Raw genomic sequence first — 9,945 nt, 5'->3', positions numbered from 1 at the left:
GGGGCGGCGGCGGCGGCGGCGCCGGGGGCGGAGGGGCCGGGCGCGCGGCTCTTCCTCTCGGGAAGCCCGGGGTGCGGGCGCGGGGCCGGGAGGGCGGCTGCCGGGGCGCCCGCCGCCGCTGCTGCTGCTGCTGCCCGACGCGCCGCGCGCCCCTCCAAACTTCTCTCCCGCGGCGGCGGCGCCGGCGCTTCTTCCTCCTCCTCCTCCTCACGCCGCTGCCCAAATCAGCATTCTCCCGGGGAGGAGGAAGAGGAGGAGGAGGAGAGGCGGGGAGCGGGGAAAGGGCGAGTCAACTTTGCTGAAAGTCCGGCGGCTCCTCCAGCATCTGCGGAGAGCAGCGGCAGCGCCTGCGAGGATGACCTGGAAGCGGGAGGGAGGGTCGCCGGGTCTCTCCTCCCCCTTTTGCGCGTGCACCCGGAACGGAAGGGGGACGAGGCACGGCTGGCGGGCCCCGGCCGTGTCTGCTCGGCGGCAGCGGCCCCTGCGCCGGGGACGGCTCCGCCGCTCCTCCGGGTCTCCGCAGCTACATGCCTGCCGGCCGGCCCCCCCGCCTTTCCCAAGCTCCGAGCGCGGACATGTCTGACTCGCTGGGAAGTGCCCATTCGCTCTCCTCCCTGGAGGGGGAGGAAGGAGTCCGCGGAGGAGGGTGGGAGCGCCGGGGGAGCACAGGAAGCCGGAGCCAGGATTGCAGCGGCGCTCGAACGCCCTCCCGCTTGTTTGTTTTGCACGGGTTGCGACGCGTTTGTGCCGTTCGGACGCCCCGGAGAAATCGTGCGCGCCACGGGAGGAGGCGGTCAACGCCTTCCCCATCCTAACACTTTGCAATAATACGCATCATGCCCTCGCTGCGATTTTAAAGCCACTTTGCAGGCGAGCGCGGTGGGGGGGGGGTGAAGTTTTGCAAGGCTCGCAGCCTTCCCTGCTTTCCCGCTGCTGCCCTTCCTTCCCTTGCTTTGTGGTTTGCTCTGCCTCGGAAGCACGCTAATTATGATTCGAGTGCAGGAGCGCAGCCGCGCTGCAACGGGGCCGCTCCGCCTCGCCCCGGGTGCCGGGAAAGCGCCCCTCGCAGCGCCGGGAGGCACCGCTCGGCCCGCCTCGGCTCCCCCTGCGCGCTCCGGCGCGTTGGTTCGCGCTGCGGACCCCGGCGGTGACTGGGGCACGGAGTTTCCTGGATCGGGCGAGCCTATCAGAGGCCGGGGGAGGAGGGAGGCCGGGAAGGCGTGGGAGGGCGCGTCGGCTCGGCCCGCTGAGCCCAGCCGGCCGGCGGGCGGGCGGCGCTGCGCTGCGCGGGGCGGGGGGCTTCCTGCACGCGCGGGGCGGCCCCGGGGCCTCGGCCCCCGTTCGCCCCGCGCCGCAGCCGGGCTCGCGAGCCGCAGAGCGCCGTGCAGCGCAAGCGGGGAGCGGCCTTGGCGGGCCGCGAGTGCGGGGCGCTCCCGGAGCGGGGCCCCTTTGGCGACCTGCCTGCATTCAGTCCGCCCGGGCAACCGGGGGCGGCGGAGCAGCAGCAGCAGCAGCAGCTAACGGCACTGCTCGGGCGCTCCCTGCACGCGCCCCAGCCTCCGGCCGGCAGCGCCTTCTCGGCTGCTCAAGGCTGCCCTTCCTTGCCGCGCCGCATCTTGTGGTCCGGGGGTCTCAGCCCTGGGATGGGCGCCAGGCCTCCGCCCGGCTCGCCTGCGCTCGCCTAGCCCGGCGCACCCCGGGCATGTTGACCTGCAGCTCACCCGTTGCGCAAAATCAGGGCGGAGAATGAAACAGGTGCACACAAATGTCAGAAATGCATCAATAGTGAAAGAAATAAGGCGACTGCTCTCCGGCTGAGGGGGTGAGGTGGCCTCTTGAACCTGGTGGGGTAAAATTCTGAGTACATGCACTTTGCACAGAACGAAATGCGGCTCCTAACTTGGTTGCTCAGTCCGCGTCCCCTGGCCACCCTAAAGCGGGTGGGATTGGTTTGCAACTGGACTTTGGCACATCGTGGAAATGGCTCACTTATGCATCTGTAGAGATCACCAATGCTCCGGAATGCTCCCTTTAAAACAGCAACATTCAGAATAATTACCTGTATGCCATGCAAACTTTAAATTAAAAATGTCCTCTCTTTTTTTCTAAGTGACGGAACAATACTGTTTTGGCCAACAACAAATTTTAAGGAAATTAAAGGAATCAACATACTCTCAAGAATCCAGAAAATTGTGTGATGTGTCTACACACAGAGAAGTTTTGTTTGACATATTTTTTTCCTAATAAGCCACCAGAAGGGTGACTTTCTGCTTCTGGCCATCACCCCCTTACAAATGCAGAATCTGACCTTCTAAGCCAATGCACGGCTTTGCAATGCAATGCAGCTTTGCAATACAGGGCATCTTCTCTTGGTGCTTAGCCCAGCAGAAGATAATTTGGAAAAGTAAAAGAAATACATTAGGAAGTAACATTTGGTCGTTCCTAATCCCAACCAGAATGGCTTATTATAGCTTAGATCCTTGGAGTCGCTCCCTTCACATGCAACATTCATGCATGGATCACACCCAGAGATACGGACAAGCACCACTTGGGTTGGTTTTGTTGCTTTTCTGTCCAGACTTTCCATTTACACTTTATGCATCTGGGGAGTTGTTTGAAGGGCCTTATTCTAAGGAAGCTACTAAGGGCTGGCTTAAAACTGCTGCAGGGAAAAAATTCAAATGGCATCTCCTCCCACTAATTGACATGGAAAACAGTCCTCAGGGAAGTTCTCCATGTTTTTCACTCAAGTGACCAGAAAATGAGTTCTTAGGGTGGAACATCCTAATTCCTGCGGGCAGACTCCGGGCAGGAATTGCCCTAGAAGATCGCACCTTGAGGGTCAGCTCTCTCTATACCCTCCTCTGAATGCCCTGAATGGTACCCCAAATCTACCCTCTGGTCCTGCTTCATGACTTTGGTGTGCCTTATTTGAGCATCACCAAGAATACTAAACTGCGTAAGAGCTGGTGGGGAATTGTCATCGCTGACATTTGCTAACCGGGGGTGTTGCCGACGTGATAGGCCACTGCTCCCACAATTCCCTGCCACCGTGGCCACTGGGCACAGCGAGTTGTGGCATGTGCCCCTGCTCACTGTGCCCCAGGATACAAGCTCTTGCCATGGTTAGCCAGCCACTCTGCACCACCACGGATTAAATACCCCCGGATGGGCCCCAGTGAGAGTGCGAGATGGGCCCATCCCTGAATCCAACCCACCTCTCGGGGATGCTGGGAAGCTGAGTGGCAGGGGGACAGCCGTGGTGGCTGCGGGTGGGATAGAAACTGAATAAAGACCTGCAGGTCACAATAGACGCGTCTACTTCCAGACTGCCAGTGTTCAGAAATCACTGCAACAGTTCTGTTCCTCTAGCAGAGCAGAGCAGAGCAGAGCACAGGAAGGAAAAGGCTGGGACAACCTCAGGAAACCTGTTCCAGAACTGCACAAATATAGGCAGTCACAAACTAAAAAAGAAATCTCTTGTTTTCCAGCCCCATTCTCTAGCTCAAAAGAACCCATCCTTTTTTTTTTAACCCAACACAGCTAGATGGGTATATTTTATTACATCTCTCTGGTGTCAGTATTGGATGTCCAAGAGTCCTTGTTTTGACTCTCTGTCTCTGATAAAGTCATACTTTTGCCCTTTTCTTGCATTTACTTTTTAAAAGATTGTACCTTCAGAGGTGATTTGGGGGATAGCCTTAAAAGAAAAATAGGATATGCTGGGTTTCTTTTTATTCCTCCCACACGCCAACAAATGACCTGAATTTTCTTCACTGCAGTGGCTCTACAACTGTGAAACAAAACTTCTATTAAACAATCTTTGCTATATAACTAACAGCAAGATCTATTTGGAAAGCTAGAGAGATCCCAAGACTGCCAGGTTCCCTTTTCATTCCTTAATTGTGCGTTACTGACCTTCTTCACACTTCGAAAGGTTTGTGCCTATTTCATAAGCTGTCCAGTTTCCTAGGATTCCATCCCCCACCCTTTTACCGGTGCAATAACATTAGAGCCCGTATAATGCTGAGCTACTGTATTAATAAACAACCCCCATCGCTGGAGAAAGTGCAAACCCATCATATTGAATTTCCCAGGATTATGTTCCAGTTTTTGATATTTGATATGGCAGCTTTACAAAGACAAGGGACTGGCATCTCATAGAGGAGGATGGCTGTTGAGGTTCAGTAACCGTGGAAGAATCCAGAAGGAGAAAGTGAAGCTCAGTTTGAAAGAATGTGTTTGAATTTGCAAATATTTATGCTCTAGGAGTAGTAGAGCCAGAAGGCTGCAAAACCTAGCAGTGGCTCCCTATTCCCCACCCGCAGCAGGTACCCATTTTTGCGAATCTTAGGCATGAGTACTCTGGCCACAAACCTCGGTTCATGTACTCTTTACATGAGAGGGAAGGAGATTCCAAGTACAGCATCGCTCCAGATGTTGACCACTTGCTTGGACAGGTTTCTGCAACCTGTCCCATCCACGGTTGACCCTTGCATCTTTGGGTTAATAAAGGCCAGCGTATCTATTTCTCCATCTAAAAATCTTGGGTATTCCTGTTCTCTCGCTCGTAAACATTATTTCTTCTCTCCTAGTTTGCCAAACCTTATGTAGAATTTCTTGCACAAGTACATTAAAAAGCTCGGGAAATTTTGGTAATCTCATCATTTTTATAGTTGTAAACCGGTAAGAATGGTTCAGATCTATTATTTTTAATCTGTTTCTGTAAGTTCAGCCTGTGGGTGTGAAATAACCCAGAGAGCAGCAGGTGATGAAGGTTTTGGGCTAGGAAAACCAAACTCTATTTTATTCCTCATGGTGCTGAGATATAAGGGAGTTTAAGTCAGGGCTGGCAAATAGTATTGCTGGTTTTCTGAGAAGTTACGGATGCAGAAATGGTTGTAAAGAGCAGGATGGAGGTCAGCGGAGGTGAAGGCAAAGCTTGTGCTTGCTTCACACCCAAAAGAATACATGTAGTGTTTTAAGTCTGCTGCCTACCCCGTAAGGCCATTAAGCCCGTGGTGCACAATGGCCCAAATGCAGCACTGTGGACTCGTTTATGTAACAGCAAACCATGGTTTGCAAACACTGCCCAAATGATCCGGGGTTTGGAAACACTGCCCTGTGAGGAGAGACCGAGAGAACTGGGCATGTTCAGCCTTGGGAAGAGGAGACTGAGGGGGCACATGGTATCCCTCTATAAGTACCCCAAAGGCTGTCACAGAGAGGAAGGTCAAGCTCTCTTCTTGCTGGTGCCAGAGTGTAGGACACGGAATGATCAATGCAAGTTGATTCAGGCTGGACATCAGGAAAAGCTTCCTCGCTGTCAGAGCAATGCAACTGTGGAACCAGCTGCCTGGAGAGGTGGGGGGCTCTCCCACACTGGAGATGTTCAAAAAGAACCTGGGCAGCCACCTGAGTGGGAAGGTGTGACTTGGTGTCCTGCAGCAGCAGGGGGGTGGACTGGATGGCCTTCGTGGCCCCTTCCAACTCTACCATTCCAGGATTCTATGAATCAGGCGCTGTGTGGAGATGTGTGGCCCCAACAGCCTCTGCTTGCACACCCAAACTCTCCTCTTAGAATGGAGTGCCCAACGCTGCCAAAAGCACGTGGTTCTTGCCCATGAGGAGACCTCTGGAGAATGACAGGGTGGCAGCTAGGAAGGAAATGCAGCAGCCGGGAAGAGCGAGCTTCTTGCTGATTGCTTCTGCTGCACTGGGAAGGAGGAAATCCCATTATAGCTTCATTGTTCGTTGGCTCGTCTTATTTCTTTATTTGTCCCTCGCAGATGCAGCAGGAACACAACATTTAAACCGTTATTAATGGAGCCACCATCATTTTTACCAACGGTTAAGGAAGGAAGCTCTTTATTCGAATGAGGGGACGTGCTTTGCAGGCAAAGTAACTGGAGCCCAAGGGCCAGGAATCTCCAGTCAGGGGGTCTTGGGAGAAGCACTGAGAGCAGAGAAACCTCCCACCTCAGGGCCTCAGGGAGTCACTGCACAGGACAGACAATGGAATGTTTGGTGGATTAATGCGGGGCCAGCCCCCCATGATCTGGGTGAATTCTCCTATTCAGGCGGCGGAGTGGGAAGCGAGCTTTGGCTGTTGGGCACTGGGAATAACATTAGTACTAGCTCCTCTTCTCCATCCAGGAGGACCTGTGGCTTCTAGAAAGCCACCTATACTTCAGATTTGGCAAAGGGCTGGATTCCCTTTCAGAAACGCTCTCGGGGCCACTTTCCAATGGCAACCCAAGCCGAAGTACCAAAGAATACCAGCCAAGTTTATCTAAAACTTTTACTGTCAGTAAGCAAACCTTCGGAACAGCATTGCAACCTTTTAGCCTGGGAAGAAAAACACAGAGAAGCTGGAAAACTAAGCAGGAAAGGGGAACTTGGCCATTCAAAGCCCTGAGTCAGCAGTTCCCCAACCGAGATTAAACCAACAGGAATTGAAAGTCTAGTGCATCATCCAAACCGGGCTCCTGGCTTGTTGCTCCCAAACCGTCCAGGAGTTAGAAACACAAAGCGATTGCAACAAACCCTGGCAAAGGCAACACCCAGGTTGTGATGCAGCAAAAGGCAGCTCACGAGGAGTCGCATGCGAACGCACCTGTAGCGGCAATTCATAGCTACCAGCAGCAACATTAACACATTGGAGAACCTTCAGCTTGAGCTTGGGCACACGCCGGCATCTATGGTGAAAAAACAGGAAGCTCCTTTGGTAGTTGACAAAGATTCGATTTCTTTTTGATCACTGAACAGAAGGGGGGAGGAAGCTGAAAAACCACAATGACCAAATAGACAATTTCCTGTGGTTTCGCACACTCGGTCGCCTAGAAAGCCGACATCGCTCAAGGTTTTTCCAAAGTACTACTAGAAGCGATCTTCACACTCTTCTGTGCCTTTGACACAATCGGGCCACGGGAAAAAGGGGTCCCGGTTAACTAGGAGGAAATTGGGCATCCATCTGCTTAACCGGAAAGGTGGAATAGCTCCGTTGCTACTTCGATTTTGCTTCGCATTTCCCCTCTCCAACCCCATGTTCCAGTGGCTCCTTTCCTCTCAATTCTTTCCTATCCCCACCTTAAAGATCTCCCCATGTGTTCTGACAAGAGTGTTGGATCGGTGCCTTATTCTGGTTTTTACCCCCTTCTTTCTCTAAAATATGTTTGTAACTGCTGAAGTTGTTCATCTGGTGGGCATTAAGAAAGGAAGGCTGGTAGGGTGGACAGCAAGGTCGTGTAACACTCATGCCCAGCCTATCAAATTACTCCTTGTCCAAAAAGAAACCGAACGCGGGAAAAGTATCCAAATGCTGCGCGTGCACCAAATGTAATGCCATAAGCCCACACGCCCTGTGCATTCACCAGCAGGTCTCCCGAAAAGCGGCTGGCGCACCTGTGGCCGTCAAACTTTGAGAAATTAAAGAGGAAAGCCAGAATACGCAGGAAGAGATTTTGCAACGCACAAATCTCCAAAAGAGGTCAAAGTTAGTGGAATAAGTGGTGTTACTCAAGCGTTCCAATTCAGCCTCGCTAAACTGGTGCAGAGGAGTTACCGTGCAGTGGCCGGAGCTGCAAACTGAGACAAGAGTCCATGTGCAGAGATCACCTGTGGGTGCAGAAGCTATCTCAGATTCCATCTGTAGCTTCTCCAGTTCGACGGCTCTCGGGTAGCAGGACTGGAAAATGCTTCCCTCTGCCTCAGACAGCCACTGCCAAGCCAAGCAGTAGTACCTGATGAGGTATAAAAGTATTTTTTCCCCATCCAAAGTTTGCCCTAGGCAGGACTCACCTACTCTTCGCCTCTTCCCCTTCCTGTATGAATGGGTCCACCTAGGCCAGGACCGTAGCCGCCTCAGTGGCTCTCCAGGGATCCAGCCAGTGGCTCTCCCACCCATACCTGGCTCTGCGGTTGAGCTCCCCCGCCCCGTAGCAGCCCCCCAGAATGGCTGCAACACCACCTGCCTTGCTAAGGATGTGACCCCGGGGCTGTTTGGACAGGAAAAGCAGAAGTCCTACAGCTGCTCCAGGAGTTTTCCTAGCTAGAACACACCTGGCCTCGCGCTCCTTTGATCCTTCGCCGGCAACCGTGCAAGAAACCCCACCGGGGACTGATCCCTTTAAAGAGAGCGGTCCCTGGGATCAGGTTGTGTTGAACTCCTGGCAGCATCCGTGGGATATAGCCTGCATGGCGACGGCCTCCTCCTCCACCGCACCCCCCTGCTCCCCCTCTCCGTAGGCACTGCAGGAGAGGCGTGATCTGCTGAGTGGGCAAAACATGCGTTCTCTTCCAGGAACCTTCTCTCCCCCCCGCGTCTTGCATTGGAAAGAATTGCTGGGATGGAGCCATCCGCCAAAGACTTGGCTTTGCTCTCTTAATAACCCCAGCATACTTTTGCATCACGGCCAATATCTATCTATCTGTACATCTATATATACACACATTCTACGCCACGGAATGAAGCACCGTCTTGGAGAGGGTGAGTGATGGAGAAGGCGCTGGCTCAGCTGCACGGGCCCCTCCTGCCGCAGAGCAGATCTGGGTTATTTTTATCTTATATTTACCGATCTTTTGGGGAGCAGCTCGTGGCAGGCTGAGGACTGCAGTGCACGCAGGAGGACGTGTGTTCCGGGTGGTCGCGGCCATCCTGCCCGGGCCAAAACAGGCACCCCGTAACGCCAGGAGGAATTCCCTCAGTCTCTTCTACCACCCAAGTCTATTAAGCGCTAAGCACTTAAGAGTGTTGGGGAATATCCTAAAGTGGGAATATTAAGTGCCAACGCATGTGCGCTACCCTGTAACCTTACAAGAGCCCTTCAGGATAGGCTGGTCAGTGGCCCTTTCCAGCTTTTTTCCTCCGCTCCTCCCTCAAAGCTCCTGTCTTCGCTGCCCAGCATTCCCCCTCACCCTCCTGGAGGAGGAAGGAGAGAGGTGGCGGAGAATCCACGGCAGATTTCACAGGGTTCTGATTTCCACAAATCTACAGCAGTCCGGCATTTGCTGTGCCATGTCAATTCCACACACCTGCAGAAAGTTTTTCTCCTCTTTCGGTGGCAGGGCGAGTTCTGCATGTGAGCAAATAAATGTTGTTTTGTGTGACTGCCCATTAGTGCTAACACAAACTTAGCAGAAGCAGAATGAAATTCTGGGGGACTAAAATCCATCCATCTGAATGGATGACGGAATGAAAGATGCCTTACATAAAACACATGTAAACATTTAAACAAAATCTTGGCGTGGGAATTAGACTTAATCTGTACTTATTTATTAATTTAATTTAATTTACATGGATTTATAGGCAGCCTATAATTGCCAAGGCCTTCATACAAACATACAAACTTTGACAGTGGAACTGTGAGGTCCTACAGCAGCGTTCCCAACCTAGCACCCGCCATATCCTTTGGACTTCAATTACCAGCATTCCTGACCATTGGCTATACTGACTGGAACGGATGGAAGCTGAAACCCAGAGGACACCGGCTTGGGCAAAGCTTGGTCCTGCGCTGTTCAAGGTCGAGAATGCTTAGGCCTGGGGGAACGGGTTTGGCAAAGCTCAGAGGGTAACAGTCCTCACTGTTAGACTGCTTGGTCTATGCCCTCAGAAGTATTTGGATACTCCCTGGAATCCTGCAGTATCCCAAAGTATGCCAAGAATGTATTATGGAGAGTGTGGTTCAAAGTTGACGGAGTACAGAGTTATTCAAGCACACCTCTTCTATCTGTGTTTGTTTCTGAGTTGTACACAGAGTAATCCTTATCGCTAGGCGGGCTGACTAACGGTGTATCTTCCCCTTTAATGTATTTCATCCCCCAGACAAAGAATGGGGCTTTCAAACATTTCAGCTCCGGATCCAGATTAGGACGTGCCTTGGCTGAGAAGCAACTGTGTGCTGTCTGTTGAACCTTGGTTATTTAATTTAGGATCTTTATGTCAGG

Source organism: Varanus komodoensis, unplaced genomic scaffold, assembly GCF_004798865.1.
Source record: "Varanus komodoensis strain SLA01 unplaced genomic scaffold, ASM479886v1 scaffold33, whole genome shotgun sequence".
NCBI classification, from domain to species: domain Eukaryota; kingdom Metazoa; phylum Chordata; class Lepidosauria; order Squamata; family Varanidae; genus Varanus; species Varanus komodoensis.
This window is presented reverse-complemented; position numbering follows the sequence as displayed.